Below are 18,482 nucleotides of genomic sequence, written 5' to 3'. Positions count from 1 at the left end.
AGTATTTGATTTAGCATTTTTGCATCTATGTTCATCAAGGATATTAGCTTGCAGTTTTTCTTGCGGTATATTTATCTAGTTTTGATATCAGGGTAATAGTATCAAAACTAAGGAAATTCGTTTTGAAGTGTTCCCTTCTCTTCTACTTTTTGGAAGAGTTTAGGAAGTATTGGTATAAATTCTTTGACTGTTTGGTAGAATTCACCTGTAGAGCTATCTCCTAGGCTTTTCTTTGTTGGCAGGTTTTGGATTACTGATTCAATCTCCTTTTTTCTTGTTGTACAGTTCAGGCTATTTATCCTTCATTCCCCTTTTATAGGTAATATGTTTATAAGTATTTATCTACTCCTTCTTGGTTTCCAATTTGTTGGCATATAATTAAGTATAATAGTCCCTTGCGGTCCTTTTTAGTTCTGAGACAGCCATTGTAATACCACCTCTCATTTCTGATTTTATTTTGAGTTTTCCCTCCCTTTTCCTTTGTGAAGATAACTAGTCTAGTTGATTTTGTTTATTTGTTTCCAAAACTAACTCTTAGTTTTATTTATGTTTTCTAATGTTTTTCTAGTCTCTATGATTTATTACTGCTAAAGAATAAAGTCGGTATTATTTCCTCTCTTCTGCTACTTTTTGATTAGTTTGTTCTTCTTTTCCTAGTTTTTTGAGGGGTAAAGTTAGGTTATTTGAGCTCTTTCTCCTTTTTTAATGTGGATATTTATTGCTCTAAGCTTCCATTTTAGTAGTACTTTTACTGCATCTCATAGGTTTTGGTATGGAGTGTTTTCATTTTTGTTGGTCTCAAGGTATTTTTTAAGTTCTCTTTTGATTTTCCATTTCACCCAGTGGTTCTTCAAGAGTGCGTTGTTTCGAGTCCATGTATTCATGATTTTTCCCACTTTCTTACTGTTACTGATTTCTAATTTCATTCCGTTTTGGTCAGAAAAAAATATTTGAATATATAGTGTCATTGTGATACAGAAGTTAAGGAGAAATTACTTAGGCAGATAGTGAGGGTAAGAAGTCCTTGGTAAGGTTTTCCTTTTAGTAAAAAGCAGCCCCAAATTATTTTCCTTTCTAACAAAGAGCAGCCTGTAAAATCGTGCTGCAGACATAGATGCTGGCAGTTGGGCCAATCACGTTCAAGATGGCAACTCCATCTTCCCTTCTCTTTGTCAGTCACATGCGCAGTAAGGAGCAGACAAGATGGTACCAACCAAGGGGAAAGTTTATTTGCATAATAAGATTAGGGTGATGTGGCCAGTCTTTCCCCTGTGCTATGTAAAGAAGCAATCTGTGAGCCCTATATAAATCAGACATCACCTCCTCAAGTCTGACTCTAAAATCTGGCACATTCACCTCCGGCTGGTGTTTTCCTTTGTAAGTCCCCTGTCTTTCACTAGAGAGAGAGCTGTTTTTCTTTCTCTTTCTTTTTCTTTCTTTTGCCTATTAAACCTCCACTCCTAAACTCCTCGTGTGTCTATGTCCTAAATTTCCCAGGTGAGAGACGCCGAAACCCGGGTATTTGTCCCAGACAATGTAGATGCTTCAGTTGGTTAAGACTTTTTTGGAACTAACATGTGACCTATCCTGGATAATGTCCCATGTGCACTTGAGAAAAATGTGTATTCTTTGTTATTGGGTGGAAAGTTCTGTATATGTCTGTTAGGTTCATTTGGTGTACAGTGTTGTTCAGGCCTGCTATTTTCTTGCTGATTTTGTGTCTGGATTATCTGTTAATCATAGAAAGTGAGTTACTAAAGTCCCCTATCATTATTGTATTATTATCTATTTCTTTCTTCAGTTCTGTCAATGTTTGCTTTAGGTGTTCAGGTGTTTTTATATTAGGTGCAAATATAATTACAATCTTCTACCTTCCTATTGAATTGGCTTTTGTATCATTATAGAGTAAAATACCTTGCTTCTTGTGACCGAAAAGAAAAAAAAAAAAGAAGAAGCTTTCCTCAGGTTTTGGCTTCACAACCTCCTAGATTTTGCAGCCTGATACCTAGATCCCAAATCTTCCACAAAGGCGCTTTTATCTTTGGATGGCTACCAGATCATACTTTAAAAGTACACATGTGAGATGGGGACCTCTTATTCCACCATCTTGTTGACATCACTCTTCCTACAAATGTAATTTTTAAATTTCTTATGATCATGTGAATGCTCTTCAAATTCAAGCTGATTTTTTGGTATCACATGTTTCCCAGTAATGATCTCTAGTTGAAAAACTGCTTGCAACTGGCTTGCATAACACTAAAAAGGCACAAAGGTCACATAAAGAATGTTCCAGTAAATGGGAAGACAGAGGTTCAGCACTACCCCTAAGACACAACCTCTAGATAATTTTAGCTGGCCACCTCCCGCTTTTGTACATTTGACTCTATCACCTATGGTGCTTCAGTGATTCTTAGGGCCCTCAGCATTCTTCCATGGGCCACTTTTCTCCGTGAAGTATGTTCGTAGCTGGTTACTTAAGTAGATTCCCAAAAGCAAAGCACTTTCTTGGCAATGCTCAGTACCACAGAGGATAGCAGTAAGTACTGGGTAATACTGAATACTCTGCTCCTGTGGTGACTGTAGATTGCAACCCACAGTGGGAAGTATCCATCAGTAGGTATGGGAAGGATGATAAGGTGATGAAGGAGGGTACACTCCACCCCACAAACCACTCTAAAGACTGAGAAGATAAATATTTGCTGGCACACGTGTAACACATTTACCATGCTGCAAAGCAATTAATTACACATTAGTACAAACCTTTGCCTTAGGCTATTACAAGAGCCACTTTTCCTAATTATCTCCTGTTCAGTTCTTTAACATGGTTTCAGTTTTTTCAATCCAACACTATATAATAAGATTGCACTTGAATACTATATATCTTTTAAAAAATTCAGATTCTCCATTGTATGATATTGTCAAAATGCACTTCTCACCACTTCCAATACTATATTTGTAGTCCAAGACGTGCTTTATAATTGTAGTAGATTCCTATTGCATCTAAACTCACTCCATCTCGCTACAGTTATATCTAGAGCCAGCAGATTAGCAGAGTGATCTAATTAAAAATGTAAATCAGATAGTACTACTCCTCTTCTCAAAAACCTCTAATCTACCTACTCAGAATTAACTAAAACATTATCATGGTCAAATGGCCTTAAATAATCTAATCTCTGGCTATTTATTCAATCTCATTTTCAACTACTTTCCCCCAAACTCATAAAGTTTTACCCATTATAGAAATACTCAATACACCTTTCTGTCCTTTGCCTGCCATCTTTTTTCCTCAGTTCTTCCTATGGTTCACACACTCACTTCATTGAATTATCTCTGATCATGTGTCAACTATTTGATGTTCTATGTAAAATAATCACCCGTCACTTCTTTATTCTCATACTTTGACTTAATTTACTTTGCTATCTGAAATTATATCATAAATTATTTCTTTACTTGTTTCATGAACCACCCACAGAATGAAAACTGCCTCGGAAAGATATTCTATCTTATGTGTTATCCTCCATTGCTAGAATAGTATCTGCTACATAGTAAGCACTCCATAAATACTACATGTTGCTTATATTCAATATTATTTCATGAATAGGCCTTATCCAGCACTTCTCAGAATATGTTTTTAGGGTCTGAGCCCACTATATCACCCCATTAAGATCTGATGTGTAGGTGTGCCTTTACTAACTAGAATAACTGAAAAGAAAAAATACTTTAATCAAACTTATTTTTGCATTATATAGTAGCTATCTCCTAACCTAGGCTTCTCCAAATAAAGTCTGATCTGCTTATTTAAGTTTTCTACCATTATAGACAATAAACCATCAAGTCCATCAATAAAACTACAGCTTTTAATCACCATTGACTATGTACAAAGCTCTTGACTAAAAAGCATTCCTAAATTATCAAGAAAATGCAAAAGTTTTATTTTTTGGGATTTTGCTGATTGACTATTTAGAAAGTTAAATAAAATAATTACTTTTATCATGTATCAATTACCTGAAAAAAAGTCAAGAGTACTTCTGGGTTTTTAATTTACTCCCAGTAGTTGGCACATGTGCTAAGAGAATACAGTATTGGCTGAGGATAAAAAGCTTTCATTGAAATCTGCAGAAACTTCATGAGTATTTAACCCTATGGCATATGATCTAATACAGTTACAGCCTATCAGTGGAGGAATGAGCTTTAAACATTATTGGATTTTTCCATATTCTTTATCCTTCCTTAATGGCAAAAGAATACATATTTTTTAAAGCTTAAAGATTTCTAATAAAGAAAATTAAAAAAAAAAACTTTTCATTTATTTCCCTGGTTTCCTAAACTAGGGAAATTAAACACAATATAACCTTAATTTCCATTCAGCTCTGAGTTTTATTTCATGTCTTCTGCTAGCTTTGGGGTTGGTTTGTTCTTGTTTCTCTAGTTCCTTTACTTGCAACATTAGGTTTTTAATTTGAGATCTTTCGAACTTTTTGATGTGGGCATTTAGCACTGAAAATTTTCCTATTTACACTGCTTTAGCTGTGTCCCAAAGATTCTAGTATGTTATATCCTGTTCTCATTAGTTTCAAACAATTTCTTAATTTCTGTCTCAGTTTCAGTGCTTACTCAAAAATCATTTAGAAGCAGGTTGTTTAATTTTGATGTAATTATATAGTTTCGAGTAATTTTCTTAGTATTGATTTCTATTTCTACTGGACTGTGATCTGCGAGTGTGGTTGGTATGATTTTAGTGTTGTTTAATTTGCTGAGGGTGGTTTTATATTTGATGTGGCAGATCTTAGAGTATGTGTCATGTGCAGTTAAGAGAAATATGTATTCAAAATTTTGGGTAGAGTGTACTGTAGATGTCTATTAGGTCCATTTAATCAAGTGTCAAGTTCAGGTCCTGAATATCTTTGTCAGTTTTCTGTCTCAGTGAAATCTGTAATATAGTCAGTAGGATGTTGAGTTCTCCCACTACAATTTTATGGTTATCTAAGTCTCTTCATAGGTTTCTAAGAACTTGCTTTATGAATCTGGGTTCTCCTATATTGGGTATATAATATTTAGGATAGTTAGGTTTTCTTGTTGCATTGAACCATTTGCCATTATGTAATGCATTTCTTTTGTCTTTTTTGACCATTGCTGGTTTAAAGTCTATTTTCTCTAAAATTAGAAGAGCAATCCCTGAATTTTCTGTTTTTTTATTTACATGGTAGATTTTTCTCTATCCTTTCACTTTGAGCTTATGGTGTAATTGCATGTCAGATGAGTCTCTTGAAGACAGCAAACAGTTGGGTCTTTCTTCTTTTTTCAACTTGCCACTCTGTGCCTTTTCATTGGGGCATTTAGCTTATTTACATTTAAGGTTAATATTGATGTATGCAGATTTAACCTTGTCATCATGTTATTAGCTGGTTATTACGCAGACTTGTTTGTGTGATTGCTGTATAGTGTCAATGGTCTATGTACTTGTGTGTTTTTGTTTTTTTGTAGTGGCCAGTAACAATCTTTCCTTTCCTGGTGGTAAAGGATTCCCTTAGAATTTGCTTTTCTGAAAAGAACCTTATTTCTCCTTCGATTATGAAGCTTAGTTTAGATATGAAATTCTTGGTTGGGATTTATTTCTTTAAGAATGCCCAATATAAGCCTACAATCTCTTCTGGTTTGTATGGTTTCTGCTGAGAGATCTACTGTCAGCTTGATGAGGTTCCCTTTGTAGGTAACCTGTCCCTCTTCTCTAGCTGCCTTTAACATTTTTCTTTCACTTTAAACTCGGAGAATCTGATGGCTATGTGTCTTGGGGATGATTGTCTTGTATAGTATCTCACAGAGGTTCTCTGCATTTCCTGAATCTGAATGTTGGCCTCTCTGTTGAGGCTAGGGAAATTTTCATGTACAATATCCTGAAATATGTTTTCCAAGTGACTTGCTTTCTCTCTTTCTCTTTCAGGGATGCCAATTTGTTGTAGATTTGATCTCTGTACATAATGCCATGCTTTTCAGAGGTTTTGTTCATTCTTATTTAGTATTTTTTTTTGTTTTCTGACTGAGTTATTTCAGAGAACTGGTCTTTGAGCTCTGAGATTCTTTCCTCAACTTGGTTAGTTCTCCTGTTAATACTTACAGTTGTATCTGAAATTCTTAAAATGAGTTTTCCAGCTTTTTCAGATCAGTTTGGCTCTTTCTTAAAATGGCCATTTCATTTTTCACCTCCTGTATTATTTTATTCCTTAGAATGTTTGGATTGGGTTTATATACTCTCTCCTGAATCTTTAAGATTTCCCTTCCTATCCATATTCTTAATCCTATATCATTTCAGCCATTGTAGCCTAGTTAGGAACCATTGCTGGGGAACTAGGGTAGTTGTTTGGAGGTAAGAAGGCACTCTAGCTTTTTGAGTTGCCAGGGCTCTTTTGCTGGTTCTTTCTCATCTGTGTGGGATGATATTCCTTCAATCTTTGAACTGAAGAAAATTCAGAATCAAAAGATCAATGAAGCTATGAGTTTGTTTTTTGAAAGAACAAGTAAGATAGATAGACTGTGAGTTAGACTAATGAAAAAAGAGGGAAAATCCAAATAAACACAATTAGAAATAACAAAGGGATGTTACCACTAACCTTACTGAAATATTTTAAAAAATCAGAGACTACTATAAACATGTATATGTACACAAGCTATAAAACCTAGAAGAAATTGATAAATTCCTGGAAACATGCAACTTCCCAAGATTGAGTCATGAAGGATTTGAATCCCTGAGCAGACTAATACGAGTTTTCAAACTGAATCAGCAATAAAAAGCTTACCAACAGAAAAGGCACTGAACCAGATGGAATGACAGCTGAATTTTACCAAATGCATAAAGAACTGGAAACTACTGAAACTATAACAAAAAATTGAGGAGGAGGGACTCCTCCCCAACTCATTCTACGAGGCCTAAATCATTCTGATATCAAAATCTGGCAGAAACACAACAAAAAAAGAAAATTTCAGACCAATATCCTTGATGAACATCAATGCAAAAATCCTTAACAATATACTAGAAAACCAAATTCAGCAGCACACTAAAAAACAAGTTCACCTTGATCAAGTGGACTTTATCCCTTAGATGTAAGGTTGGGTAAACATATGTAAACCAATAAGTGTGATTCACCAAATAGAAGTAAAAACAAAGAGCACACGATCATCTCAATAGAAGAAGAAAAGGCTTTTAATAATTAGGTCCCTTCATGTTAAAAATTCATAACAAACGAGGCATTCAGGGAATCTACCACAAAATAATAAGAGCCATCTATGAAATACCCATGGTCAACATCATCCTGAGTGGGCAAAAGTTAGAAGCATTCCCCTTGAAAACCAGAACAAGACAAAGATTTCCTCTCTTACCACTCCCATTCAACATACTGGAAGTCTTAGCCAGAACAATCAGACCAGAGGAAGAAATAAAGGACATTCAGCTAGGAAGAGAGGATATCAAACTATCTTTTTGCAAATAATATGATTCCACACTTAGAAATCTCCATAGTCTCTGCCCAAAAGTTCCTTGATCTGATAAACAACTTCAGCAAAGCCTCAGGATACAAAATCAATGCACAAAAATCAGTAGCATTCCTATACAACAAGAAGGTCCAAGCTGAGAGTCCAATCAAGAATGCAATCCCATTAAAACAAGAACTACAAAATTCTGCTCAAAGAAATCAAAGATGACAAACAAATAAAGAAAAACATTCCATGTTCATAGAAATAATAAATATTGTTAAAATGGCCATATTACCCAAATCAATTTACAGATTTAATGCTATTTCCATTAAACTACCAATGACATTCTTTATAGAATTAGAAAAAAATTATTTCATATGAAACCAAAAATGAGCCCAAATAGCTAAGACAATCCTAAGCAAAAATAACAAAGCTAAAGGCATCATGTAACTCAACTTCAAACTGTAAGTTTTCAATAACCAAAATAGCATGATATTAAACAGGACATAAACTAATGGAACAGAATAGAGAGTCCAGAAATAATGCCACATGCCTACAACCATCTAATGTTTGACGAAGTTAACAAAATCAAGCAATGGGGAAAGAACTCCCTATTCAATAAATGATGCTGTGATAACTGGCTAGACATATGCAGATTGAAACTGGACCGCTCCTTACCTCATAAAATTAACACAAGATGGTTAGAAACTTAAATATAAACTTCAGACTATTAAAATCCTGGAGATACTATTCTGGACATAGAACCTAGCAAAAATTTCATGATGAAGACATCAAAAGCAATTTCAACAAAAACAAAAATTGACAAATGAGACCTAATTAACAAACGAGCTTCTGCACACCTAAAGAAACTATAAACAGAGTAAACAGACAACCTGTAGAATGAGAGAAAATATTTGCAAAGCATGCATCTGACAAAGGTCTTATATCCAGAATCTATAAGGAACATATACAAATGAAGAAGCAAAAAAACAAACAATCACATTAAAAGTTGGGCCGAGTATATGAACAGATACTTTTCAAAAGAAGAGACATAAGCAGCCAACAAGCATATGACAAAAATACTCAACATACAAATCATTAGATAAATGCATATCAAAACTACAATAAGATACTATCTCACACCAGTCAGAATGGCTATTACTAAAAAGTCAAAATATAACTGATGCTGATAAGGTTGTGAAGAAAAGAATGTTTATACACTGCTGGTGGAAATGAAAATAGTTCAGCCATTGTGGAATTCAGTTTGGAGATTTTTCAAAGAACTTAAAACAGACATACTGTTTGATCCAGCAATCCCATTATTGGGTATATGCCCAAAGGAATATAAATTATTCTACCATAAATACACCAGCATGCATATCTTTATCACAACACTATTAATAATCTTAAAAATATGGAACTACCTATGTGCCTATCAGTGATGGACCAGATAAAGCAAATGTGGTACATACACACCATGGCACACTACACAGCCATGAAAAACAGTGAGATCACATCCTTTACATCAACATAGATGGAGCTAGGAGCCATTATCCTAAGTGAACTAACACAGGAACACAAAACCAAATATTGTATGTTCTCACTTATAAATGGAAGACAAAAATTGAGTACACATGGAAACAAAGAAGGGAACAACAGACACCAGCACCTACTTGAGGGTGGATGGTGGGAGGAGGGAGAGAATCAAAAAACTACCTATTGGGCACTATGCTTATTACCTGGGTGATGAAATAATCTATACACCAAATTCTCATGACACGCAATTTGCCTGTATAATAAACCTGCACATGTACCCCTGAACCTATAATAAAAGTTAATAAATAAATAAATAAAAATAAAATAAAGAACTAATAAAAATTTTTAAAATAAAAACAAAAAACTTTAATTTTCAAGCATTATCATTAACTTAAATTTTAATTACATTTTAATACAATGAAGTTCTCATGAGATATTGAGATTCATAGACATTTTCCCACCAACATTAAATGACTCCAGATTGCTGTGCTTTTTAGTTTCTGTTTCAGTTATATGACATATTTTAATTAAAAATTACAAGTTTTTTGTTCACAAGTTGAAAAGTACAGAATGTATAAAAGAGAGAAGGAAATTATAATCACCATCTAATGCAATAATGAGTGTGTAACTTCTTATAGTGTTCTTTATATTCATACTGTTAAAGAATATGAAGATTATTTTGTTTATATGCATAAATAAAATGTGTATGGCTTTAAAAATATTTTTGAATTGTTATAGCTAGATAATATGATTTTAAAATGTAAATTTTAATGACTCAATTATTGTATTTTATAGTTTTACCATTCTTTATCTCACCATTAGACTTTAATTGGAAAATTAAGCTGATTTTTATTTTTTTAATAACACTGTTACACACATTTGTATATTTAAACTCTGAATCATAAATGAAAAAGTATATTAGAGTAAAAATGAGAAAAAATACTGAGTCAAAGTGTATACACATTTTTAATACTCTTGATGAAGATTGCTAAATATGTATTTTAAATATTGTTCTCATTTACATTTCCAATAGTATTTATGGGAACAACCATTTTACTTTGTCACAACACTGATTATTCTTTTAAAATACATATTTTGGTCCAATAAAAATTGTGACATTACACTTTTTGTTTACTACAGAGTCTTATCATTTTCTAACATGTTCATTGGCCATTTTTAATATTTTCTTTGAGTATGAAAATTTCCTGTTCATTACATTTTTCATCAGCTTGTTTTCTTTTGGGTTTGAAATAGCTACTTGCAGGAGAAGAATAAGATTTTGTCATAAATGTTTCAAATTTTTCAGGTTATAATTTCCCTTTTCATTTTGTCTTTAAATGAATCAGTGAAAAAGACAAGGAGGGGAATCATGCTGATTTGAAGTGTTGTAGTTTATATAAGTAGTTTATAAAATTGAAGTGGATAAAGTATTTTAAAAATAACACATCTCTCACTTATTTTTCGTCAATTTCCTTTTTCCTTTTATTTTTCCATATATTTATACAATAAATGTTTATTAAGTATTTGTTCAGTGAGTCCATAAGTTAGTGTCATCTTAAACTTCTAAACAACATGGGAAAGGAGCTTTCACATGATAGAGCAAGATATGTATCATCTAAATCTCTGCAATATGTGAGATGTATCCCTGGCCAGATATTTTAGTTGTAAAATAACCGATTGAACAGGAGGAGGATTGAAACCAAAATTCTGATAACTACAAATTCTCTGTGTACCAATGAAATGAATAAAATCTATTAAATCTTGTTCCTGCCCTAAGATAAGCATACAGTTTGAAGGAGATATGAAAAGATGAAAGGTCAGGAATATGACCTTCACTCAATGGTAAACCCTAGAGTGGCAGAAATCTAGAAATATGAAGACAGAAAGCAAGAGACATAAATAAGCAGTGCCTTGTTAAAAAATACCAGAAACAATAAAAATGACATTTTTGGAAACCTTCAGAACAAGAAGAATGAATCCAGAATAGGCCCACTGCTTGGGGGCATATGACATAATTCTGGAAGGAATAGCTAATGCAGGGGATGACAGAAAGAGCACTCAAAAAGATCTCAACAGGGAAGAATGAAGGACCAAAGCTAATAAGAGCAAATTAGATAGTGATAAATGAATCAACCTGCCCTTAGGTAAAAAGAAGGTTAACTGTACAAGTATAAGATTGGGAAAACAGGGCAGTCTACAGAAAAAATACTCTAGGGTTTTTATTGATTGAAAACTCAGTATGAATCACTGGTTCAGAGTGTGGCCAAAAACGACCACAATAGATAAATAGATATAGATAACCACAATCACTATAGAAAACATTTACAGAAATGTAGAATTACAAAGTTAATTATCCTCCATTACTTGGTCCTTATTAGACACACATCTTGTACTCTATACAGTTATTGGTGTTTTTACTTTAGAGACACAGGTGCAAGATTCACTAGTGTTAATAAGCTGAACTATTTGATGCTGTCTCTTGAAGGGATTTGGAAATTTCTCGTATAAATGTCAGACTCAATACAAGGCATAAAATGTTTAAATATTTGATCACTATCATAATGAAAACAGTTTTTAGTTATTCCGTGTTATAGTAGATGAAAGAATTGACAGCAATGGATAAATTTCACAAAAATATAGATGTTGATTTAATATTTAGCCTTTTTAAAATGTAATGTGTTTCTAGTCATTGGAACAGGTGAAGAGGTCAGAATCTGGTAGAAAGGATTTAAATACTGTATAGGATATAATCTAACAAGAAAGATTTTCTTTTTTTTTTTTTAGATGGAGTCTCGCTCTGTCGCCCAGGCTGGAGTGCAGTGGCCGGATCTCAGCTCACTGCAAGCTACGCCTCCCGGGTTTACGCCATTCTCCTGCCTCAGCCTCCCGAGTAGCTGGGACTACAGGCACCCGCCACCACACCCAGCTAGTTTTTTTTGTATTTTTTTTAGTAGAGACGGGGTTTCACCGTGTTAGCCAGGATGGTCTCGATCTCCTGACCTCGTGATCTGCGCGTTTCGGCCTCCCAAAGTTCTGGGATTACAGGCTTGAGCCACCGCGCCCGGCCAAAGATTTTCTTACTTTTCAACTCTACCAGTCTATGTTAACCTATCTTTCATTTTTGTTTATATAATCTAATAGCTTGGACTCAAGAATTTCTTATTCTTTGAAATAAATATGTAAATGTTGCTCAGTTAATAAATACATAATAAGCTGATTGTTAAATATCTTAACACTTATTTTTAAAGTGATCAAGGAAGCATCAGAAGGCATAAATAAGTCTGAAACCTGTCTTTTTCTGGTGGCAAGAGTTTGGACAGAACACTTCATTTCACTGAATCTCAACAGTCAGGCATTTCATTCTCACTAAGGTAAAAAGGGCAGGTATTAGTATAGCTGTTAAACAGATTAGGACAGTTGATTGATAGTGTTTGTTCATATCTTCTATTTCTTCGCTGATTTTTTCCTACTTGTTCTATCAATTGAATGTTAAAATCTCCAAATATGACCATGAGATTTTCCATTTCTTTTTGTAATTCCATCCATTTTTGCCTCATATGCTTGAAATTCTGTTATGGTAAGTTTCCATATTTATGGTTGCTCATGTATTTGTATCAATTTATCTATTGTTCTACAGAAAATTACACAAAAGTAAGTGGCTTGGAATAACAACATTTACAGTTGTGCCGTCTCTGAAGATCAGGAATCTAGGTGTAGCTTAGGTAGGTCCTTTCTTGCAATCAAAGTGTTGGCTAGGTCTGTAGTCATTTCAAGGCTTGACTGCTTAAGGATCTGCTTCAAGGATCACTCATATGACTAATAGCAGGATTCATTCTCTCATTGGTTGTTGGATTGAGGGCATTAATTTCTCACTGCCTGTGGGTCTGAGGCTGCCTCAACCTCTTGTTTTGTAGGTCTTTACAATGTAACAGCATGCTGTCTTAAAACATACAAGCAGAGAAGGAAATAGATATAGATGGATATATAGAAAATAGATATATAGATAGATAAATGATAGATAGATAAATAGATATAGATAGATATAGATATAGATTGATAGGTGATAGAATGCATATCTATATACCTTACAAACCCCACAAGAAAATGTCATAACTTTTGCTTTAAACAGTTTCATGGTTTATAAATAAATAAAGAGAAAAGACAAAAAGAAGAAATAATATATTGAATTAACCCAGATATTAACCATTTCTGGTGTTCTCTATTCCTTTCTTAAAATACATGTATTTTTTTTCTCATTTTCTTGTAGTTCAGGTCTGATATACATTAATTCTTAGTCTTGTCTGTCTTAACATGTCTTTGTTTTGCCTTTATTTTTGAAGGATATTTTAGCACTATGTAGAATTTTAGGGTTTTTGTTTCTTTAAGCACTTAAAATACAGCATTCCACTGTTTTCTTTTTTCCATAGATCCTGGTAAAAAGTCATTGATTTCTATACATAACATGACATTTTTCTTTGTTTTCAAGAGATGTTCTTTATCTTTGGGTTTTAATAACTCAACTTTGCTTTGTTGTACTTCATTGTTTGTTTATGTTAACTCTGCTTTGTGTTCATTTAGCATCCCAAATTTTCTGAAATTTTATTTTTCTGTTCAATTTTTTATCCCCTTCTTCTTTTACCCCAATTATACTTATATTTGACCATCTGATGTTATTTAACAGGTCTGTAAGGCTTCATTTTATTTTTAAAGTTTTATTTTATTCATAAATGATATATAATAATTGTTCATATTTATGAAATACAGTGTGATGTTTTAATACATGTATTTATTATATAATGATCAAGTCAGCTAACTAGGACATTCATCACTATAAACATTTATCATTTCTTTCTGCCGATAACATTCAAAATCCTCTCTTCTAGCGATCTGGAAATGTAAAATTCATTATAATTAGCTACAGTCACTCTATTTGTTTTTAAAATGTCTTGTTTATTATAGATGTTAATTTTTAGTGATGTGTATTTTCAAATTAACTTACTCTTTCTTTTAAACTTACTTTTTCTTTGCCATGTCCATTTAGGTATGAAACCCTTCCAGTATTTTTTGTTCTTTGATTTTTTTTAAATATCCAAACATATTTTTAACCTCTAGAATTTCCATTTGGCTATTTTTATTGCTTTTATTACCTGCTAACATTTCCCAGTTCCCTACTGAAATATTAACTGGTTGAAAAGTATTCTGTTTTAATTCATTAAGAATAGTTATAATTACTCTCTTAAAATCTTTGTTAGTTCCAACATGTGGTTTATTTTGTGGTCAGAATCAATATTTTCTCTTAAGAATACTGTCTATTTTCTTGGTTCATCATTGAACAATGTTTTATTATGCCTAGAATATTATAAATGTTAAGTTGTGGAGATTATTGATTCTCTCATTTTTCTCTAGTAAACATAATTTATTTTGTTTTAGCTACTAATTTTCTTGGTTGTGCTGGAACTGCATATTCTGTTTCTTACATAGAAATTCTGGTCTGTTTACATCTTTGAGCCAGTTACATACACATGTAGTGCAGGGGTCTACCAAAGACTGGAGATCTATTCTGTGGTTTCTTCCTTTACAAGTGTTACCTATTCTCAGAGGCTTTGACAGTTTTCCAGATTCAATTTCCTGGTTATCTCAGCCAGAAAGACTCTGTGCCGTGGCCCTGCCACGGCTGGATGCATTATACAGCCTGCATCTAGGCCTAGACTGAAGACCATAGAGTTGGGGAGTTACTTGTATAGCTCCCCCTTTACTATCACTGCCTTCTAATTAGAATGATAAAACTACTTGTTTCATTGTAACTATTTATATGGTTGGTGTTGATCCTATCATCTTGATATTTGTTTTTTATTTGTCTCAACTATTCTTTGTTCTTTTTTCATCCCTTCTTTAAACCAATGTAGTAATGTCTAGTATTCATCTCCATTGTTAGCTAATTTTCTGTTTCTTTTTATCATCATTGCTTAGTAGTTGCTCTAGCTTAAGACTGATAATTGCATCTTTAACTTACCATAACTAATTTGAAATAAAGTCATAATATAATGTAAGAATCTTATAACAGTCTATCTCTTTCTTGTTCTTTCTATTGACTGTGCTATTGCTGTCATAAATTATAAATGTCTTATAAACTCCAAAATACGTTATTATATTCTCTTTTTGTAGTCAATTATTTATTAAATAACGAAGATGAAAACATTGTTTACAATTACATATATATGTACCTTTATGATATTCAGCATTCTTTTGTCTAAGTTTTCTTCTGGTATATTTTTAATTCTGCTTGAAGAATATTTACTTTAACACTCCTTTTTTATTATTTATTTATTTTTTATTTTTAGAGGGAGTCTTGCTCTGTCACCCAGGCTGGAGTACAGTGGCATGATCTCAGCTAACTACAACCTCTGCCTCCCTGCCTCAGCCTGCCGAGTAGCTGGGATTACAGGTGCCCACCACTACGCCCAGCTAATTTTTGTACTTTTTGTAGAGAAAGGGTTTCACCATGTTGGCCAGGCTGGTTTCGAACTCCTGACCTCAGGTGATCCACTCACCTTGGCCTCTCAAAGTGCTGGAATTACAGGAATGAGGCACCACACCTAGCCTACTTCAACAACTTTTATGGTGAATATCTTGTGTTAGAAAATTCTCTCAGCTTTTTTTAGTCTGAAGAAGTCTGTTTCCCTTTTATTTTTAAGTTATTTTTGCTAGGTGTATAATTCTAGCTTAATAGATTTTTGGGGTTTTTGGTTTTACAAAATATTTCATTACTTTAAAATGTTATTCACTTGTTCTCTGGCTTGAATAATTTTAGATTAGAAGTCTAGAATTGTTGTCTTTGTTCCTATCCACCTAGTGTTACCTTTTTCTTTTGGCTGCTTTTAAGTTTTAATCCTTATCATTAATTTCCAGCTATTTAATTGTGATATGCCTTGGTGGGGTTATCCTATCTGAAATAATTTGTGTATATCCTACTTGTAGTGTATTGAGCTTATTGGGTTTGTAGTTTTCACCAAATTTGGAAAATAATTGACCATTATTATCACTTCAAATACTTTCATATAGCCCTGTAGAATTGCACCCTACAATTGTGTGGCTTGGAATTTAGCAACAGGCTCGAGGAATCCTTATGGAGATTTATGGATCTCTCTATGAAATACCCTCATCTCCCTGAAAATATTGGCTACCTCAATGTCTTAGTCAGTTGGAGCTGCTATAACAACATGCCATTGACTGGGTGACTTAACAACAAAAACCTACTTTTCACAGTCCTGGAAACTGAGAAATTCAAGATCAAGGTGCCAGCAGATTTGGTATCTGGTGAGGGCCCACTTGCTGGTCTGCTGTCTTCTCATTGTATCCTCACATGGTAGAGAGTGAACACTAGACTCTTTCTCCTCTTCTAAGAAAACTAATTCTGTCGTGGAAGCTCCACCCTCATGAGCTCATCAAACCTAACTACCTCCCAAAGGCCCCACCTCCTAACACCATCACATTGGGGTTTAGGGTTTCAACATCTGAGTGTGTGGAAGGAAGGGAAACAAACATGCAATCCACAACACTCAGCCCCTGATAACTCTGCCATTTGTCTCTGAAATTCTGTAAGACCACCATTCTCTGCCTGGTACCCTTCTTCTTGGATCATTATATGTTAAGGGCCTGTAATAAGAAAACAAGCATAGCAAACTTTGCTACTCTCTTACCAAGGATCACAGTTCTGTGCTGCCTACTGTGCAGTATCTGAACACTATTATATTTTGTATGCAGTTGAAGAGTAAGTCCAGTCCAGCTTTCTTTATAATGGCCAGGAGTGGAAATACCCATACATTTCATTAAACATTAGAATTTACTATAAACTATCTGTTTGTTTACATGTTTACAGGTTATTAACAATCAGAAACTATTTTGAACATAAATGAGAAAATGTGCTAAATATAGTATTAAATGTGATACTTTCTTTGATTAATTTCCACAAGCACTGAAATTACTATTGGATACTGACTTCTGAGCTGCATTATTACTAAAAGCTAAGAAAAGGCAGAAGATAAATTCAGGTTTTATTGTATCTGTTTCTTGACCATTAAATTAAAAAAAATACTCCAAATGTGGGCTATTTTTCTTTTCTGGCAAAACTACTTCATCAAATCCTAGGTAGATCCAATATTTTTTAACTACACTGAAAAGAGATTAAATATTAGATGAACTTCTAGCTAAATGATTGAAATCATTTTATGATTTTTTTTCTAATTTTTTGTACTGCATTGGCAATTCAGCCCAGTGCCCACGATCACCATATAAATTTTGCTTATAATAGCTTAGATACATTAAATCAGACCTTAAAATTAATCATTTCACATTTTTAGCTTTTTCAGTAACTCTATATTAATGTGGGAGTATTGATAATTTTGTCAACTTACTTTATTATATTAACACAGGAGGCATCAGTGTACTGTCTACCCATTCCTGGATTTTCCTTCATCCAGACATTAAAATTTCCATAATCTAATTTAGGTAAATGGGTGAATGAGAGAACCTCAGAATCTTTGAATATTTATTGGAAGTGCTTCTTAGGTCCTTAAAGATAGCCACTATAAAGATGTTTTCTTTTATTAAGGCATTTACTAAGAATTATTTTGAGGCTACTCACATTCACTTGTATCATGCATAAGCCAGCAGATGGCAAACTTGAGATTTTTTGTGCTATTGCTCTTGTCAAAGTTGTGGAAATATTGAATTATCTATCAATGGATCTCATGAATAGCTCTTTTGGTGTACTACGGTGTTAGAAAAATCAAATTCAGAAATTGTGGAGCTACTGGTGTTTGGATAGTGCTGTGCTTTATATGATTTTTTCTTGATTTATAGTTTTATCCTACAATTATTTGTCTAGCAAATAATTTGGAGAGATAATTATGATAAGAATCATAAATAGTTTGTCAGTTTGAACTCTTTTTACTTGATTTCTATATATAGGAGGAAATTTTAGGTGTATTTGGGTTTATCTTAGGAGGATCATTATGTCATTTTTAAAAGGCACAAAAAATATCCTTTGTGTCCCAATAAAGATAACATAGTTTTTTTGAAAATTTTAACGTTGATGCTCATGTTTTAAAACACAAAACAGCAGTTTCCTCTCTAGAAAATAATTGTTTTTATTTTTTAAAATATTTGTTTTATTGTGAATTATTGGTAGTTACTTATGTGAAGATGAGTTGCATTTCTTCCATATCCAATTTAATTTTCAAAAGTTTTGGATTTCTAACCAATGAGCCAGAATCAATCAAGATTGGTTTTAATCAGACATATCATAACCAATCTTATATTCCAAGCCATCATATTCAGAGATAAAATGTTAACCATAATATATGTTTTGTTTGTTTCTTTTTCTCTGTGAAATTCAACTATTGTTAATGCCATCCCTATGTCCTCTACAAAAGTTTATTTCCCTTCCTCAATGTCTCCACTAATCAATTCATTTTAAT

Source organism: Mandrillus leucophaeus, unplaced genomic scaffold, assembly GCF_000951045.1.
Source record: "Mandrillus leucophaeus isolate KB7577 unplaced genomic scaffold, Mleu.le_1.0 Scaffold140, whole genome shotgun sequence".
Taxonomy (NCBI): Eukaryota; Metazoa; Chordata; class Mammalia; order Primates; family Cercopithecidae; genus Mandrillus; species Mandrillus leucophaeus.
The sequence above is the reverse complement of the archived record's forward strand: the minus strand, read 5'-3'. Positions refer to the sequence as shown.